Source organism: Taudactylus pleione, unplaced genomic scaffold, assembly GCF_031769625.1.
Source record: "Taudactylus pleione unplaced genomic scaffold, aTauple2 ptg000373l, whole genome shotgun sequence".
Taxonomy (NCBI): Eukaryota; Metazoa; Chordata; class Amphibia; order Anura; family Myobatrachidae; genus Taudactylus; species Taudactylus pleione.
In genome coordinates, this window is record NW_028284774.1 from 573,120 (window position 1) to 592,294 (window position 19,175).

The window sequence follows — 19,175 nt, forward strand, 5'->3', positions numbered from 1 at the left end:
GCCTTGCCCATGCGCCATGCTATGGAATATGCAACATGACTGGATGATGTCACACACCTTACGCACATCGTAAAGGAGTATGCCAGCCGACCAGTCCAAACAACGAAACCTGCTTTTCAACACCCCAAAGGTACGCTCTATTACTGACCTTGTAGCAATGTGTGCATTGTTGTACTGGTGCTGTGAAGGGTCTCGTGGTTGCAACAGAGGTGTCATGAGCCAATTCTGACACCCATATCCTGAGTGACCTAAATGAGGAAAGAGGGATTAAAATTACTTAATTTCAACACTAAAAAATAGCATTGTAACAAGACAAACACTTTGAATACATGTAAAGGTAAACACAGTACTAATTGCATTACTGGCCTTTTTGGGCTCAAAAAACCATGCTAACACATACACATACTATGAGTACAGCAATAGAGAGAAACACACACCAATTCCAAATTTAGTGTAAAGTAACTGTAACTTGACAAATAACATACCAAGTAGCCAGCGCTCCGGCATGTGCCCTTGTTGACACCTCTATCACAGGGCTGACTGGCGCAGGTTATAGAGATCATGGCACGACCCTGCAACCACACTGAGAATCTTGAGGTTAACATCACAGACCACCTGCACATTGAGGGAGTGGTAGCCATGTCTATTTACATAGACATAACCCCTCAAGTGCAGCGATTTGATCCCAATGTGGGTGCAGTCTATGGCTCCTAGCACATTAGGCAATGCTGAGAGCCGATAGAAAGCTACCTTAAGATCCAGCCACTCGGACTCACAACGTGGGAATGAGATATATGTTCACCACAACTTCTTCAGGGCAGATAACACTTGAGATAAATGCCTAGAGAAAGTGGCTTGTGTAATACCCAGCACTCTAGTGCTCACTGACTGAAATGAGCCAGTGGCAAAAATATACAGGGCACACATTAATTTATGCAGCCCAGGAACTGCATAGTTGCTACCAGCCAAAGGCCCAAAATCATCTCTCACCTGCTCATATAGCGTCATGAGGTTTGTGCTGTTCAGTCTAAATAACTGAACCACCTCATGATCTAAGAGGGAGTCCAGGTCCATCCTTACTCAATGACCTCACCTGGCACGAAGCAGAATAGAAACCTGGATCTGGTGATGCTCCTGTGCCCTCCTCCTGTGCAGCTCCTCCATAGAAAGCAGGCCACAAGCATACAGCTCCATTGAAGACTGTGACATAGAAACATTTGACGGCAGATAAAAACCACTTGGCCCATCTAGTCTGCCCCATTTTTAAACATATTGTTACCTCAACCCTTATTGATCCTTGCTTCTTCTGAAGGATATCCTTATGTCTATCCCATGCATGTTTAAATTGCTCTACTGTCTTAGCCTCTACCACCTCTGATGGGAGGCTATTCCACTTATCCACTACCCTTTCTGTGAAGTAATTTTTTCTCAAATTTCCTCTGAACCTACCACCCTCCAGTTTCAGAACATGTCCTCTTGTTCTAATACTTCTCTTTTTTTGAAGAATGTCTCCTTCCTATACCTTGTTAAAACCCTTTATATTTTTGAATGTTTCTATCATGTCCCCATTTCCCTTCTCTGCTCCAAACTATACATATTAAGATCTTTTAGTCTTTCCTGGTACATTTTGTGGTGTAGACCTTGCACCATTTTAGTTGCCCTTCTTTGTACAGTCCCTAATGTATTAATATCCTTCTGGAGATATGGCCTCCAGAACTGAACACAGTATTCTAGATGAGGCTGTACCAATGACCTATACAGTGGCATTATCACTTCTTTCTTTCTGCTACTGATTCCTCTCCCTATGCAACCAAGCATCTGACTTGCCTTCCTCATTGCTTTGTTACAATGTTTGCTTGAGTGAAATAGTGACTCCTAGATCCATTTCCTCTTCAGTAGTTTCCAGTATAGTTCCATTAATACTATATTTAGACTTTGGATGTTTGAGACCCAAGTGCATGATCTTGCATTTTTTGGCATTAAACTGTAGTTGCCACATTCTTGACCATTCCTCTAGTCTACCTAGATCATCAATTGTTTTACCCCTCCTGGTGTGTCTACCCTGTTCCTTAGCTTTGTGTCATGTGCAAAAAGTCATAGTTTCCCTTCAATACCATTTGTACGAACTCTATTTCTCCAACCCTCACAGGTGCAATGGCTGTAGGTGTGGTTTACACAGGCATGTGATGATGATTTATGGACTTCACATGGGTTATTTAGCCACATTTTTTTTGAAAGTCTCATTAAACTCGCCTATCTGAACCTGGTCTAAAGTTCTGGTGAATTTTATTGAAGTTTGGGTTGCGATTTTGAAATTCGCAACCTATTACATATGGAGAGTTGTTTAAAATGTGAAAACATCTGGATGCAATTTGGCAATTTGCGATTTGGGGGAAAAAGTGTTCTCCCACTCTATTACAGTGGTTCTCAAACTCGGTCCTCAGGACCCAAAACAGGTCACATTTTCAAGGTTACCCAGCAGGTGCACAGGTGTATTTATTATTCACTGGCACATTTTAAAAGATCCACAGGTGGAGATAATTATTTCACTTGCGATTCTTTTAGGAGACATGGAAAACATGCACTGTTTGGGGTCCTGAGGACCAAGTTTGAGAACCTGTGCTCTATTACATTTGCGATTAGCCAAAAAATGCAAATTTACTGTCAAACTTGCAAAAAAACTAAATCGCTACCTATTACATTTGGCCCTTGGTATTTGGTTGTTTCTGTTAGGTAAACCTGGCACTTCATTGGTGTAGGTCACGCACAAAGTAAAGGGAAGGCATTTTCCCAATTGACCAAGCCCTTGCTTAGCAGTTGTAGAGGATTATAGTGTTCACTGTAGGATTTTTTTAGGGCAGGGGTGCTGAGCACAGAGAAGGACACACCTGTGCACACCAAAGCAGAGCTGTTATTACACATTTTGATCCCCTGTGGACATAAAAAACATTGGTGACCCCTCCATAATAGAAGCACGGAGGGTGCGTGCCTAAGTCACGCGCCAAAAAAAAAACGTGTGGGTTTGCTGGGAAGGGGCGTGACCACACAATAGTACCCTCAATTCAATTTATGCTACACAGCATAATGGCACATGGCAATTCTGCAGTGTGCATCCTGGGGGAAGTGCATGACAAAGTGGGGAAATCACCATCAACCCAGTATAGAAGGCTATTAGTGGCCATGAGCAATGCATTTTAGGCTCTTAAAAGGTATCAAATGATTGATTTTTACCTTTTTTTTAACAACAGTGGAAAATGAAAGTAAAGAAGTATTTTTCCCCACTTTAAAGCCTCGCATTCACACATACTTACCTATACCAGATGTTTCGTTCCCCTTCTCCAGTAGAATCCGTGTTGACTGGCCCTGTAAAAAAGATTTCATACTCACCTATATCCTGGCGCTGGTCTCCGCAGTAATCCATGGCATTTGTAAAACAAAAAAACGAACTTACCGCACCATGCATCGGGTATCAGTATGTGTGCCTCACATACTGATACCTCCCGATTGCCAGCTGACGGGACTGCATGTCCCGCCAGCCAATCAGCGGCCGTGCTGACCGTAGAGCGGCTGCTGATTGGCTCTGGCTACTGACCATTCCCACGTGGGAACTGTCAGTAGCCCAGAGGTAATCAGCAGCCTCTCTACAGTTAGCAGCCGCTGATTTGCTGGCAGGACATGCAAACCCCGTGCAGTCCCGTCAGCTGGCATTCGGGAGGGATCTGTATGTGTGGCTGCACACATACAGATCCTGGGACCGTCTGGTCGGGTTAGTCATTTTTTTGTTTTAAAAAGTCCCGGGGATGCTGCGGAGACCAGCGCCAGGATATAGGTGAGTATGCAATCTGTTATAGGTAACTATGTGTGAATGGGTAGGTGTTTGTAATAAAGTTTTACTAATCACGGTGTGTGTGTTTTGTGTTTATTTAACTATTTTACAGTGGGGGTACAGGTGCCGCCCATCTGTTGGCACTTGTAGTTCCACAAGTGCCAAAGGGCAGGCATGCTGGCACCTGTAGTCCCACTATAAAATACAATAGTTTACTTAAATTTCCCCACTTTATTACCCCCTGTACCCAACACTCCAGGGGCGCGGGGAAGAGCCCCAGGCTTCAGACCAAGCCTGGGGTTAAGGGAGAGGGGGGACCCCTTCTTTGGGGGGTCCCCACCTCCCCTGAGATCCCCGGCTTGGCCTGACCGGCTTGGGCTGCTAATGCTTTGGACCCGGAGCCCCGGTAAAAGGGTCTCCGGCATTACAGCCCAGCAGTTTTGGGTCTTGTGCTGGTTTTAAATATAGGGGGGACTCTACTCAATTTTTTCTCCCCTATATTTAAAATCAGGACTGGCCGTGCAGCCTGGTGTTGGTTTCTAAATTACGGGGGAACCCTACACATTTTGTTCCCCGTAATCTTAGAAACCAAGATAGGCTGGCAAGCCTGGGGCTGGTTAAGCTTTAGGGGAAGGAACCTATATCATTATTTTTCTATTTAAATTTATTTTTTATATTTACAGGCAGAAACATACATGGATCACAGCGATCTGTGTATGTTTCTGCCAAACTCTCAGATCACAGTCAGGTGTATTTTTTTCACAAGTTTTTACAGGAGAGTTTTCACATCTCATGAGAGTTTCCAAACTCTCTGTTTGGTAAATTCCAGAATCCTATCTTAACCAGTGAAAAGGCTCTCGAGTTTTGCCGATGGTGAATTGAAGAGAGCTTGCTAACTCTCCAGTATTTTCTTGTAGCAAAGGAGATCTCTCTCCCGAGTTTGACAGTAGTAAATTTGAGAGTGGAAAAAATATCTAAACTCTCCCAAACTCTCAGTTTAGTAAATTTACCCCTTACACAGCTATATTGAGCCACTTCCAGGTGTAATCCCTAATGAGCCTGCTCACACCTGAAACGGCCCTGTGGATGGAGCCCTCCCTTCTCTCTCACATCCACACCCCCAGGACCCATTCTCTGGCTTTTACCAAAAGCCGACACTCAGATCTGTTTGTAAAACAGACTCTTCCTAGAAGTTAAAACATATATTACAGGAATCTGGGACACAAATACACGCCATCCCTAACTTCTCCAGTGCTTCTATCACATATCCCCCCCTTTGTTTCGACCTGTGGGTGGAACAACTGCAGCCCCCACATAATGGACATGTGACAAAGCATCTGCATTAGCCAGCTGGCTTCCTGGCTTGTGTTCTACTGTGAACTTGAAATTTTGTAATGCCAAGAACCACCGTGTTATTAAGCAGTGGCTTTATTAAACTTCTGCCAATGGTGTAACCAAGACACTTTACTTCTTCCATCCCTAGGCAACATTTCTTTGGGTTGGCTGTCAATCCTGCCCTATAGATGGAGTCCAACACTGCTTGTAATCTGGGCAAATGAGACTGCCAATCACGACTATGAATGACTACATCACCTAGACAGGCAGCAGCATACCGTCTATGGGGTCTTACAATTCTGTCCATCATCCTTTGGAAGGTAGCTGGTGCCCCACATAACCCAAAGGGCAACATCTTGTATTGGAACAACCCTTCTGGTGTCGAAAAAGCTGTCTTTTCTTTGGCACTCTCAGTTAACGGCACTTGCCAATACTTTTTGGTTAAGTCTAGAGTGGTTAAATATCTGGCTGTTCCTAGCCTTTCAATTAGTTCATCCACCCTTGGCATTGGGTAGGCACTGAACTTTGACACACTGTTCAATTTTCGGAAATCATTGCCGAAACATACACTCCCGTCAGGCTGTGGAATAAGCACAATGGGACTTGACCACTCACTATGCGATTTTTCAATTACACCCAGTTCCAACATTTTTTTAATTTCTTTAGACACTGATCCTCTTTGGGCTTCTGGTAACCTATTGGGCTTTAGGTTAATCTTAACCCCTGGGTCAGTGATTATGTCATGTTTAATGACTGTGGTTTTGCCCGGTACATCTGAGAACAAAACCCTATTTCTGATAAGAAATTCCGTAACTTCCTGCTGTTGAACGGTGGAAAGGGTTTTAGCTATTGTCATTTCAGGAACCAAAGGCCCTAAGTTTACTGGAGGGGCCAGGATGGCTGACAGAGCCGCTCTATCCTTCCAAGGTTTAATAAGATTTACATGGTATAACTATTCTGGCTTTCTTTTCCTAGACTCAATGACAGTTTTATAGGGACTGATCTGCCCCTCCCCTGTCTCCTTGGCAATGTCAGGTAATCCCCTTGGATGTCTCCCGTACAAAAAATCCTGGCGTACTGCCATGTGAGGACATGACAACGGACTACCAGGGTTTATGGATTTACCACCAATCACTTTTACATTTTCCCTGGCTTTTACCAGAGTAGGGTCATTTAACTGCTCCACTGCAAAGATCTCTTTTCTGACCTCAAGATCAGACAGACTATCAACTGGCTTAACAACACTTCCCACCAGTATTCTCTGGTTCACCAATCATGCTAGAAAAAGGGAACTTCTCAAACTTGGAAGAAACTTCCCTTGCTACTGCATCAGCAACCTTCTCAAATGGGTGGGGTTATTTACTTCGGTAACAAATCGCCTTTCCCATAATTTCAAGAAGTGAGCAAAGTCTCTCCCCAACATTATATCATATCTCAAGTCATGCACCAAACCCACAGAGACTATAGTGGAACCATACTATGTTTCTATGTTTACTTCCGCAGTAACATAATACAGAGTATCCCCATGTATGCACACCAACAGCTCTTCCCTTGCATTTTAAGGGGTTCACCAGTTCAGCTTTCATAAGTGTAACCAGGCTGCCAGAATCTAACAGAGCCGCTACTTGATTGCCTTCTACAATAACCTTACACATTTGTTTATCTGTCTCAGCCTGTTGGTCAGCAGTACAGGCAGGCTGTGCAAAGTAAGACATTCTGCGACAAACATAAGCAGTATCACATTGCATAGGTTCAGAGGTGAGTGAACAATTAGCAGCAATATGACCCAATTCACTACATCGAAAACATTGTATCACTAGACAGGCAGCAGCATACCGTCTATGGGGTCTTACAATTCTGTCCATCATCCTTTGGAAGGTAGCTGGTGCCCCACATAACCCAAAGGGCAACATCTTGTATTGGAGCAACCCTTCTGGTGTCGAAAAAGCTGTCTTTTCTTTGGCACTCTCAGTTAACGGCACTTGCCAATACTTTTTGGTTAAGTCTAGAGTGGTTAAATATCTGGCTGTTCCTAGCCTTTCAATTAGTTCATCCACCCTTGGCATTGGGTAGGCACTGAACTTTGACACACTGTTCAATTTTCGGAAATCATTGCCGAAACATACACTCCCGTCAGGCTGTGGAATAAGCACAATGGGACTTGACCACTCACTATGCGATTTTTCAATTACACCCAGTTCCAACATTTTTTTTTTAATTTCTTTAGACACTGATTCTCTTTGGGCTTCTGGTAACCTATTGGGCTTTAGGTTAATCTTAACCCCTGGGTCAGTGATTATGTCATGTTTAACCTTACACATTTGTTTATCTGTCTCAGCCTGTCAGTCAGCAGTACAGGCAGGCTGTACAAAGTAAGACATTCTGCGACGGACATAAGCAGTATCACATTGCATAGGTTCAGAGGTGAGTGGACAATTAGCAGCAATATGACCCAATTCACTACATCGAAAACATTGTATCATATTATTATCAAGTCTCTTATGGGGTAAGAACCTTCCTGGCCTGGCTGGCCTATCCCCTGGTTCCAAACCCACAGTCTTAAGTTCATTCCACCGCCCAGCACCCTTCTCCCCTGGAACAGTCTTACCAGTAGTCATGGAAGATTGCCATTGCGGAATCGGGGCCCGGTGGGACACACTAAACAGTTCCTCAGCTGCCACATACCTCTCCACCAGTTCGACTAACTGGTCTGTAGACTTAGGGTCTGCATGACTCACCCAGTTGCGCAGAGATACAGGTAGCGATCGCAGATACCGGTCCATCACGACTCTTTCCACGATCTGTGGTCCTGTCAGCGTCTCAGGCTCTAGCCATTTTGTGGTTAGATGGACGAGGTTATGCATCTGTGAGCATGGAGGCTTTTCCATTTGGAACTCCCAGCGGTACACTCATTGGGCCTGAACAAATAAGGTGACTCCCAAGCGAGTTAGGATCTCCTGTTTTAGCTTTGCATAGTACTTTGCACCAGCCAGGCACAAATCATAGTAGGCCTTTTGTGGTTCTCCAGATAGGAAGGGTGCCACAAGACTTGCCACTGTTCCTTGGGCCAACTCTCCCTTTCTGTGGTTCTCTCAAAGGCCATAAGATACGCTTCAACATCATCACTCTCGGCCATCTTTTGCAGAAAGTAACTGGCCAGTATGGAGTGAGTGTTGTTTGGAAGTCCAGTGGATGCATCTCCAGACCGGACTACTAGCTGTTGTACCACGTCTGGTGACTTGCTGAGTCCTGTTTGTCTCTCACATCCACACCCCCAGGACCAATTCTCCGGCTTTTACCAAAAGTCGACACTCAGATCTGTTTGTAAAACAGGCTCTTCCTGGGGGTTAAAACACATATTACAGGAATATGGGACACAAATATATCTATAGTGATAGAAGTATATATATATATATATATATATATGTAGGTGTAGTTGAAATAAAGCGCCTGGTGTGTTGCATACAATATAAGATAAAACTAAGGGTCTTCATGGATTGTCTACAAAGTGATGAAATTGATATTCATATACAATTTATTCACATAAAAACATATAAACATAAATCAAATCAAGGGGCCTGCAAACAGTAATAGCAGCAATTCAAGCTCTATTAAGATGTTTATAAAGTGAAGTGTGCTAGACAAACATATACCATAAAACAGACATAAAAATTAATCAAAGGGCCTGCACACAGTAATAGCAGCATATACAAGCTCTATTAAGGTATTATAAAGTGCAGTGTGCTAGACAAACATATATCATAAATATGTAATTCATAATAAATTAATACCAGGAAGTGGGTCCCACGTCCACGATCTCTGGAAATAAATAACCTTTGGCTATAGACATCTTTACATGGAATCATCTTGATGTAATTACTCTTTTGAGGTGATGGTCACTCCAATCAGGCTGGAATTGTCCTCAGAACATCGTGGTTGCTCAGTCAAAAACCGGAAGTGATGTCACGACAAATTAGCATAATGTATCAATTAGTCCTTATCAATGGGGGTATAAGTAAGAAACACCCCAGGACAGCAACACCCCTTGATAAAGTCCCTGAAGGACGAAACGCGTTGGAAAGCTGCCTCTTTCTTACCTGATGAACTTTTGTCATATATCCAGATAAGCATTGCCGTTTTAATAATTCTTTTTATATTTTAAAGAATTATTTAATGTTTGAATTTTAAACATATGATCAGTTATATGCGGTATTTATTCATTATTAATTTATTATGAATTACATATTTATGATATATGTTTGTCTAGCACACTGCACTTTATAATACCTTAATTGAGCTTGTATATGCTGCTATTACTGTGTGCAGGCCCTTTGATTAATTTTTATGTCTGTTTTATGGTATATGTTTGTCTAGCACACTTCACTTTATAAACATCTTAATAGAGCTTGAATTGCTGCTATTACTGTTTGCAGGCCCCTTGATTTATGTTTATATGTTTTTATGTGAATAAATTGTATATGAATATCACTTTCATCACTTTGTAGACAATCCATTAAGACCCTTTGCTTTATCTTATATTGTATGCAACACACCAGGCGCTTTATTTCAACTACACCTACACATGTTTTCCTGAGGATAATTAACCCATTGTCCTATATCAGTTGTTTTTAGCAGACACCTATCACATTAGGGTGTGTGGTTGCCTTTAACACTTTCTAATCATCACAAGGAGGAGAGTTGTGCCAGGTTGGCGCTATTTTCATACTACTATTATATATATATATATATATATATATATATTAGGGATGAGCGGGTTCGGATTTCTGAAATCCGAACTTCCCCCCGAGCCCCCCGATCCGAGTCTTATCCGAGTCAGGCTCGACTTTTACAGCCTGACTCGGATCTGAAATCGAGGCAAAATGTCATCATTCCACCTTCTGGATCTCGCGGGTTTAGGATTCTATAAAAGTTCCCCGCATCGATGCCATTTCTCACTCCGGCTGTGGACAGTGAAGAGGGAGGGTGGGAGCCAGGGCTGTGTTGTGCTGCTGTTGTCCATAGGGGCTGTGACCACTCAGTCCATAGGGGCTGACTGGGCTGTGCTGTGCTGCTGTTGTCCATAGGGGCTGGCTGTGCTGTGTTGTGCTGCTGTCATAGGGGCTGGCTGGGCTGCGTTGTCAGTTGTCCATAGGGGCTGTGTCCACTCCAAAGTCTATAGGGACTGGCTGGACTGTGTTGTGCAGTGTCCCATAAAGGCTGTAGTCCTAGAGGGGTGCTGTAGTGTTGTCCAGGGGGTGATCTGTGCATCAGGGGTGCTCCCCCAAAGTGCACTCCAAAATTTTCTGTGTTTTTTAATTGTGTGCGCAGTAGCCGCACGTGCATCAACAAAGTAGCGCCAAGCGTGCGCCTGTGTCATAAATCAAGGGCCGGCTTGCTAGTCGGTTAAAGGGTGCTGTAACCCCCAAAGTGTACTCCAAAAAAAATAAAAACATTTTTTTCTTGTGTTTGTGAATTGTGTGCGCAGTAGCCGCACGTGCATCAACAAAGTAACACCAAGCGTGCACTTGTGTCATAAGTAAAGGGGCGGCTGGCTTGACTGTTAAAGGGTGCTGTAACCCTCAAAGTGCACTCCAAACAAAATAAAAAAATATTTTCTGTGTTTGTGAATTGTGTGCACTGTGGCTGTACGTGCATCAACAAAGTAGCGCCAAGCGTGCGCCTGTGTCCCATACGTAAAGTGCCGGCTGGCTCATCTCTTAAAGGGTGGTGTAAGACCCCAAAGTGCACTCCAACAAAAATAAAAATTATTTTCTGTGTTTGTGAATTGTGTGCGCTGTAGCCGCATGTCCATCAACAAAGGAACAGCGCCAAGCATGTGCCTGTGTCATAAGTAAAGGGTCGGTTGGCTCATCCGTTAAAGGGTGCTGTAACCCCCAAAGTGCACTCCAAAAAATATTTTTCTTTTCTGTGTTTGTGAATTGTGTGCACTGTACGTGCATCCTCAAAGCAGCAGCACCAAGCGTGCATCTGTCTGTTAAAGGGTGGTGTAACCCCCAAAGTGCGTTCCAACAAAAATAAAAAAATCTTTTTTTCTGTTTGTGTGTGAAATGTATGCGCAGTAGCCGCACCTGCATCCTCAAAGCAGCAGCACCAAGTGTGCATCTGTGTCCCATAAGTCTGTTAAAGGGTGGTGTAACCCCCAAAGTGCGTGCCACAAAAAATTAAAAAAAATTCTTCTTTTTTTTCTGTCTTTGTGAATTGTGTGCACTGTAGCTGCATGTGCATCAACAAAGGAGCAGCACCAAGCGTGCGCCTGTGTCCCATAAGTCTGTTAAAGGGTGGTGTAACCCCCAAAGTGCGCTCCAAAAAAAATAAAGAATTCTTCTTTTTTTTCTGTCTTTGTGAATTGTGTGCACTGTATCTGCACGTGCATCAACAAAGGAGCAGCGCCAAGCGTGCGACTGTGTCCCATAAGTCTGTTAAAGGGTGGTGTAACCCCCAAAGTGCGCTCCACAAAAAATAAAAAATTCTTCTTTTTTTTCTGTCTTTGTGAATTGTGTGCACTGTAGCTGCACGTGCATCAACAAAGGAGCAGCGCCAAGCGTGCGCCTGTGCCCATAAGTCTGTTAAAGGGTGGTGTAACCCCCAAAGTGCTCCAAAAACTAAAAAACTATTTTTTTTCTGTGTTTGTGACTTGTGTGCGCTGTAGCCGCACGTGCATCAACACAGTAGCAGCGCCAAGCTTGCGCCTGTGTCATAAGTCAAGGGCCGGTTTGGACATCTGGTCCGGACTGAAGGACGTGCCAACAATTTCTGACATGTCTACTGTCACTGCATATGATACTGTCACCACTGACAGAATGGTGGAGGATTACATTGGTGACAGCATCTAAGTAGGGATGTCAGACAGTCCGTACCTGTACTGGCAGGAAAAAGAGGTAATTTGGAGGCCCCTGTACAAACTGGCTCTATTTTACCTAAGTTGCCCCCCCTCAAGTGTGTACACCGAAAGAGTGTTGAGTGCTGCCGGGAACCTTGTCAGCGAAAGGCGAAGGAGGTTGCTTCCACAAAATGTGGAGAAGATGATGTTCATAAAAATGAATTATCAACTCTTCCAGGGAGACCAGCCTCCAGAACATACAGAGGGACCTGTGGTGGTGGATTCCAGCGGGGACGAATTAATACTCTGTGAGGATGAGGATGTACACAACACTGAAGAGGGTGAAGAATCGGTGGATGAGGAGGATGAGGACGACATCTTGCCTCCGTAGAGCCAGTTTGTTCAGGGACAGATTAATTGCCAGCTTGTTTTGTGGGGGCCCAAACGAACCAATAATTTCAGCCACAGTCGTGTGGCAGACCCTGGTACTGAAATGATTGGTTTGTTAAAGTGTGGATGTCCTGTTTATACAACATAAGGGTGGGTCGGAGGGCCCAAGGACAATTCCATCTTGCACCTCTTTTTTTTCTTTGCATTATGTACTGTTTGGGGCCTAGTTGTTCAAACTGCCATCCTGTCTGCCACTGCAGTGTCACTCCTAGATGGGCCACGTGTTTGTGCTGCCCACTCGTGTCGCTTAGCATAGTCATCCAGCTACCTCGGTGCAACCTTTTGGACTAAAAACAATATTGTGAGGTGTTCAGAATAGACTGGAAATTAGTGGAAATTAATGTTATTGAGGTTTATAATAGCATAGGAGCAGAAAAACCCACAATTTCTGTGATTTTAGTTGTTTTTATGCTTTTTTTCAAAAAATACAGATCCAAAACACAAAACCCAGAACCCAAAACACGGAAGGGTGGTTTTGGCAAAACCGATCCAGATCCAAAACACGAAGAAAGATACAGATCCAAAACCAAAACACGAAAAGTGGCCGGTGCACACCCCTAATATATATATATATATATATATATATATATATATATATATATATATATATATATATATAAATGTACCAGGAAAAAAGCAGCACTAGGAATCTGTCAAAAAAGATTTAATTGTGATCCTTCACAATGCCAATACCAATGTTTCGGGGCTGTATGCGCCCCTTTGTCAAAGTAAAAAGAGGACAAGAGACTGAAAGATTCTTACCTTATATCCCAAAAGAAGCCCGCCGAAGTGCCTGAGCCCGGACGCCGCCCGGGACCACACGTGACATCGCCGGAGTCCCGCACTGATTACGTAGTCGCGCTGCGTGACCCTGGTAACCTAGGCAACCGGGACGCTGGCGCGAGAACGCGGCTGGTCGTCCTGGCAACAGGGAGAAAAAGAAAGGCACCTACGTAACACCAATGTATCAGTTGAAACACAAGAGAAAAGGTTAAAAGTTAAAAAATAGAGGGCCCAATCAATGCATCTGTAAAGCAAAGCAATTGCGTGCTTAAATGTAATTATATTGTACCGCACCATAGACCAGTGCTAGAGACCCAAACTGTACGCAAAAAGGTAAGAGAACATGCAAGCAGATGACGATAGTCGCAAATAGAGATAGAAACATAATGCGAATTAAATTAATTTGGGGTAAGAACAAATTGCTCGTGTATAATTGAGTGCAACACAAGTATACTGTGTGCACTAGAGTATGAAAAAAGGGGCAAAGGGAAAAAGGGACAGGTGGGAAAACGAGGCATGCTCAATTAAAAATGTTCCAAGCGATTTTCTCATTAAGTCCTGCCGGACTAATGGTATTTAGATTGTAGATCCATCTTGCTTCAACTTGGAGGAGTCGTAAGGCCCTGTCGCCCCCTCTGATAGTTTTGGGTACTTGATCGATGGCCATATGTTTGAGGTCCAAAAGGCTGTGTTTCATCTCGGCAAAATGCCTGGCTACCGGTTGGTCAATTGATTTGCCAGCAAGAGCTCCTTTAATGGCTGAGCGATGTAAGGCCATACGCTCCCTCATGGTTCTAGTAGTCTTTCCGACATAGTATAAATGGCAAGGGCAACTAATTAAATAAACAATGAAGGAGGAGGTACACATCAAAACATATCTGATGTGGAACAGGCGATCTGAGTGGGGGTGCGTGAAGGTTTGGCCGGTCAACATGAATTGACAGGTAGTACATTTGAGACATTTGTAACATCCTGGTTGTTTGGATAAAAAATTCTTTGAGGGGGCATCTCGGTCCACGTCGAAGTTGGTGATGTCGGTGTGAACTACAATGTCCTTGATGTTCCTCCCCCGCGTGTAACAGGCTAGGGGTCTTTTGCCTTTTAGAGAAGGAAGGTCCCTGTCACTGGTGACTATGGGCCACAGTGCTCGAGTAGCCCTTTGGATGACCGCACTAGATGTACTATATTGGCTTTTCCAAGGGATCAATGTCTCAGAGTTCTTGACTCTGGGCTGAAATAAAGAATTTCTTGAGATGCTCAGTACTTCCTCTTTCTGTTTTTGTAATAAAGACGGATCATATCCCCTGTGCAAAAATTTACGCACAATCTCATTCAAGCCTGCTTCCAAGTTGTAACTAAACGTTGGTATTGGCATTGTGAAGGATCACAATTAAATCTTTTATGACAGACTCCTAGTGCTGCTTTTTTCCTGGTACGTTTATGCATTTGTTTAGCTGGCACAGGAGCAACTTGCCCACGGTTCAGCAGAGTGCCGGTCCGTTTGTTTGTTGTTATATATATATATATATATATAGATATATCTGTTTGGAGGCATGTCATTGGAATCTAGCAGCAGCAAACCAGGCACATTTGCTGCATGTGCAGATGCAGTTACACATCGATATACAGGGCCGTAAGGAGGGGTGTGCGGCCGCACTGGGCGGGATCGCCTGGGGATGGTACTAGCCGTACCCGCCATAGTCTGCAGCCCGCGCCCTCCTCCGGCTCACGGTTTTTGAACTGTATGGGAAGGTGGGGGTCCCTGCCTGTTTTGTCAGTCCCGGGCCCTGCCTATTTGTATGTGGAGGCCTGGAGCTGTAGATTCATCTGCCCCATTGTTAATCTGGCCCTGATTACATAATCATATTTGCAGTGATTGAACAGCTAACAAACCATGGTATTGCAAGAATGGCAATGGTTTGGTGTTTATCATTATTACACTGTTTATGGAGAATTCATACTACATGACCAAAGCAATGGCAGCGGAATTGACCAAAGTTAAAAGCAAGTTTAACACTTGCTATCTCTTTATCTTTTAAATGTAAGTCATAAATACCAGGCAACACTACCAAAATAAACACCACATACATAGATTATCATGCACAGGAATGTAACATTCAAAGAATCACACTGTGAATTCCATTATATACACAATTCCAGGAGAACATCTCTAAGTAATTAGATGCCACGGAAATTGAGGAAAAGATAAAGAGAGTCTGTTGAACTGTGGGGATGTTGACCTTTTTTTCTTAATTCATCTTGAACACAGCGTAGTTTGCAATAAAGGTTTAATGTAAGTTAGCAGATCTGAGTTGCTTCGGGAAGGTTTTTAATGCTTGGCAGGTCTGTACATTTTATTTATGAAATCAAAGCTACAACCTAGAGTTTTACTCACTTGAAGACATAAAAGAGATTCAGAAGTCAACTAAATCATCTTGTAATTAATGTTACCATGCACGCCCAAGACATTAGAATGTTAACAGTGTTAGAATCGTGTGCTTTGGAATACAGAGTGAGGGCTTTATTAGAGGAAAATTCACTGCAGATGTCATACACTCTAATTGAAGACATCAGGGCGCCTGCTGCTTTTTCCTATCAGTGGTTGAAATTTTTTTTCTTTTAATTTATGCATTTTCTTTACTGCTAGAATCTGCTCTCATTATTAGTCTATCTTGTCAGTCATTTGCATTTCAAGTGCTGGGACTGTGGGGTACCAGCTAGCTGCCTTAGAAGAATACTTCAAGGGGCTACACTATCAGATAGCAGCGCAGTATCACAGCGAATTTGACATCTGGGTTATTCTATTCCCAGATGCTCCGTAGTGTCATTAGCAGGATTAATTTTAGCTTTAATTTCATAATGATTCTTATTCTAATGTATGTGAATGAACACAAAGTCTCTTGACTCATTATCACCAATTTACCCAAGATATGTAATCAAGCTCTTCTATTCACCAACATTTATTTTTGCTAATACATCTAAAATTGTAGATTAAGCAAATATAGTTAGTTCCAGCTGAGTGAATGCCTGGTGAGATAGCTGTGCACTGTTTATGTTTTAATTAAGCCACATTAATCGTTATTGTCTTTTAAATATGTGTAGACCAAAATATTTTCCTGGGGAACAGCAATGTCATCTTTCAATTGACATCCCGCTGTACACAGATTATGGGTATTGGAACAAACATATGGTATTGTTACAGTAAAATTTTTATTCTCCCTCAAAAGGTGAAAAAAAAGACATTTCTCAGTTAGTAGCTCCCTTACTGCCATTCCCAACTGTGTTCAGAGGCTGCATAAATTCACTGCTAACATCAGAAATATTAACATCAGTTTTACATTTTATAGGATACTGTACGTTTCAGCTGTTTTTCCCCATATATCACACAAACATGCAATAAATGCTAAAAATAATTAGGTGGGTGGAGGCAACTATGGAAGTTGGTGCTAGGGAACCTGTGCTTGAATATCAACATTCCCTCCTTGACAAAATAGAGACAATTTAAGGAACACACTTGACCTACCAGCCTAGACACTTCCATTTTGGCAGGCGTGCTGAATTCCTTACCAACCAACCAACCAATAATAATTAATTTTTACTTTTGTAATTAATTTTTTTTTTTTATTCTAGTACTGAAAATTATTTTTCTTTTAAGTTTTAGATTGTTTTACTGCTTTTTTTCTCTGTCGCTCGCATTTACTATTGGAGCCCCTGTCCTTCCCTGTATTTAATGTTACATCAGAGCAAGTCATAATTTATTATTGTCACAATAAGAAATTATAATTGATAAGACCTAGAACCCAATAACTAATAAATATGCCCCTTGGGCTCTTAAGGAAAATAATTCTGTTGCAAGCACATTTGGCTCATATCATATAAGCCAAAAGGGTATCCAAACAATCACCCATAGGGCGGGATGTACTAAGGTTGTGGTGACCATTCTGCCAGTCACTGCAACCTTACTAATCGCATATGTACTAACATATGCAATTAGTTTCACAAAGGACAGCTCTTAAGAGCTGCCCTTTGAGAAGCATCCGGATGGATGGGTCTCCGTGGGACCCCATCCCCTCCGAGCCTCGGGAACTTCATGCTGGTGACCTATGCAGGAAGTCCCGGGCTCCACCTCCTTCTCCCTGACCCAGAAGATTAGGAGGAGGAGGAGGCAGAGGACCTAGGAGGAGCATGGGCCAGCATGCAGGACACTCAGGTGAGTGAGGGCCAGGGCTGGGCGATGGCAGGGCAGTGGCGAAACGTCGGGTGCGGGATGCGGTAAGAAGCCCATAGGGTTCTATAGGGTAATGCCAGGTTTTTCTGGCGTTACCCTCCGCACCAATAATAGGGTGGCCGGGGCTTAGTACATATGGAAATGCGGTAAAGAAACACGAAAACGGGGTGTTTACCGCATTTTTCCTTTAGTATAGCTCGCCCATAGTACCGTAGCTGCTTTTTTGGTCAGGATTTGTGTCTGGTCTTTAAGGGTAAAAGCATGAGATAGGTAGCCTTCTCCTGTGGTCGCTGATGAATCTAGCTAAGGGAATAAATTTCAGCCTCATTTACATCATTGCAGATCTTTTCCGCCTTCCGCCAAGCTGCAGTCGGACGAGTCAGCATCCCACAGAGAATGGCTTTATGTGCCGTCCATATGGGGCAAACTTAAGGGGCCTATTCATAGCAGATAAATTGAACGACTGAATGATATATCATTCAGTCATTCAATTTATCTGCTATGGATAGGCCCTGAACGATGACAGATGCGCACTCCCGCGGTCGATAAATTTTATCTTTCGTCTCTTCAACATGTTGGTCAATTATCGCTTATCGCTGCCAGGTATTAGAAATATCTGGAAGTTTATATGCGGTAAACGACGAATGATGAATTATATTAATAGCAGCTACAAAGCACTGGAGATAAAAAAATCCACTCCCTGAATGATGTCATGCGATATCGTTCGTTTGCAACAATCTGTCATGTACATGACAGATATCTTTCAGCACAGCTACCGGAATTTTGAATAGAGATCTTTTGTCTTTCACTGTTCAGAAAAACATCTGCTAATGGATAGGCCCCTTTAGTAGTCACGATAGTTGTATAATAAACTGTAATAGCCTTAAACAGTTCAGAAAATGTCTCTTGTTTGAGTAGTAGTGATTCATCAAGCCTCACGCTATGCAGTACACAACTCAACCAAACTGTGGCCAATGCACCGCTGATGAGAACTATAGCAATGAGTGGAGGCAGCATTGTTGTGTGCCTAATGGTGGGTGATCCTGCAACCTGATAGGTAAACAGTCACATGGATGTGATGTGCCGCAGACATTTAGTAGTTACCGTAGGATGCAGTACATAAACTGATCATCACACTTGTCAATGAATAAAGGTGAGTTGAGTGGAGCTACAGATCAGACAAGTGGAGCTACAGATGTGACCACGCCTCTTCCTGCAATGGGGCGGGGCTTAGCGGGCCGCGAGTGGGGGAGGGGGGGGGTCGCTGCCATTCATGCTTTCGGTCACTGACTGACAGAGCATGTCCCTGTCACTGTGACTCCTTCGGCTGGCGGTGGTGAGTGCAAGCAGCAGCACTGTGCAGTGTACTTTACCCTTCCTTCCCACAGTCCACTTCCACGTGAAGAGACTAAGCTCCGCCCCCACCAGACAACAGGAAGCTGCTGCTGATCTTAAAGGATATTAGAAATGCTACCCCGGAAAGAGGTGAGATTTCAAGGAAAAATGCAGGTCATTTCACTCTAAGAATTGAACCCTCATTTTCTTCATATCAGTATGTGTGTGTATGTATACATTCATTACTCTATAGATTTTTATACCCTGTATATATATATATTTATATATAATTGCGGAAGGGCAAAGGAGGAGAGCTCTTTATAGTGGAAACGGTACTGGACGGTTTTATTTCTTTATGGACATTGCTTTGCTCAAAT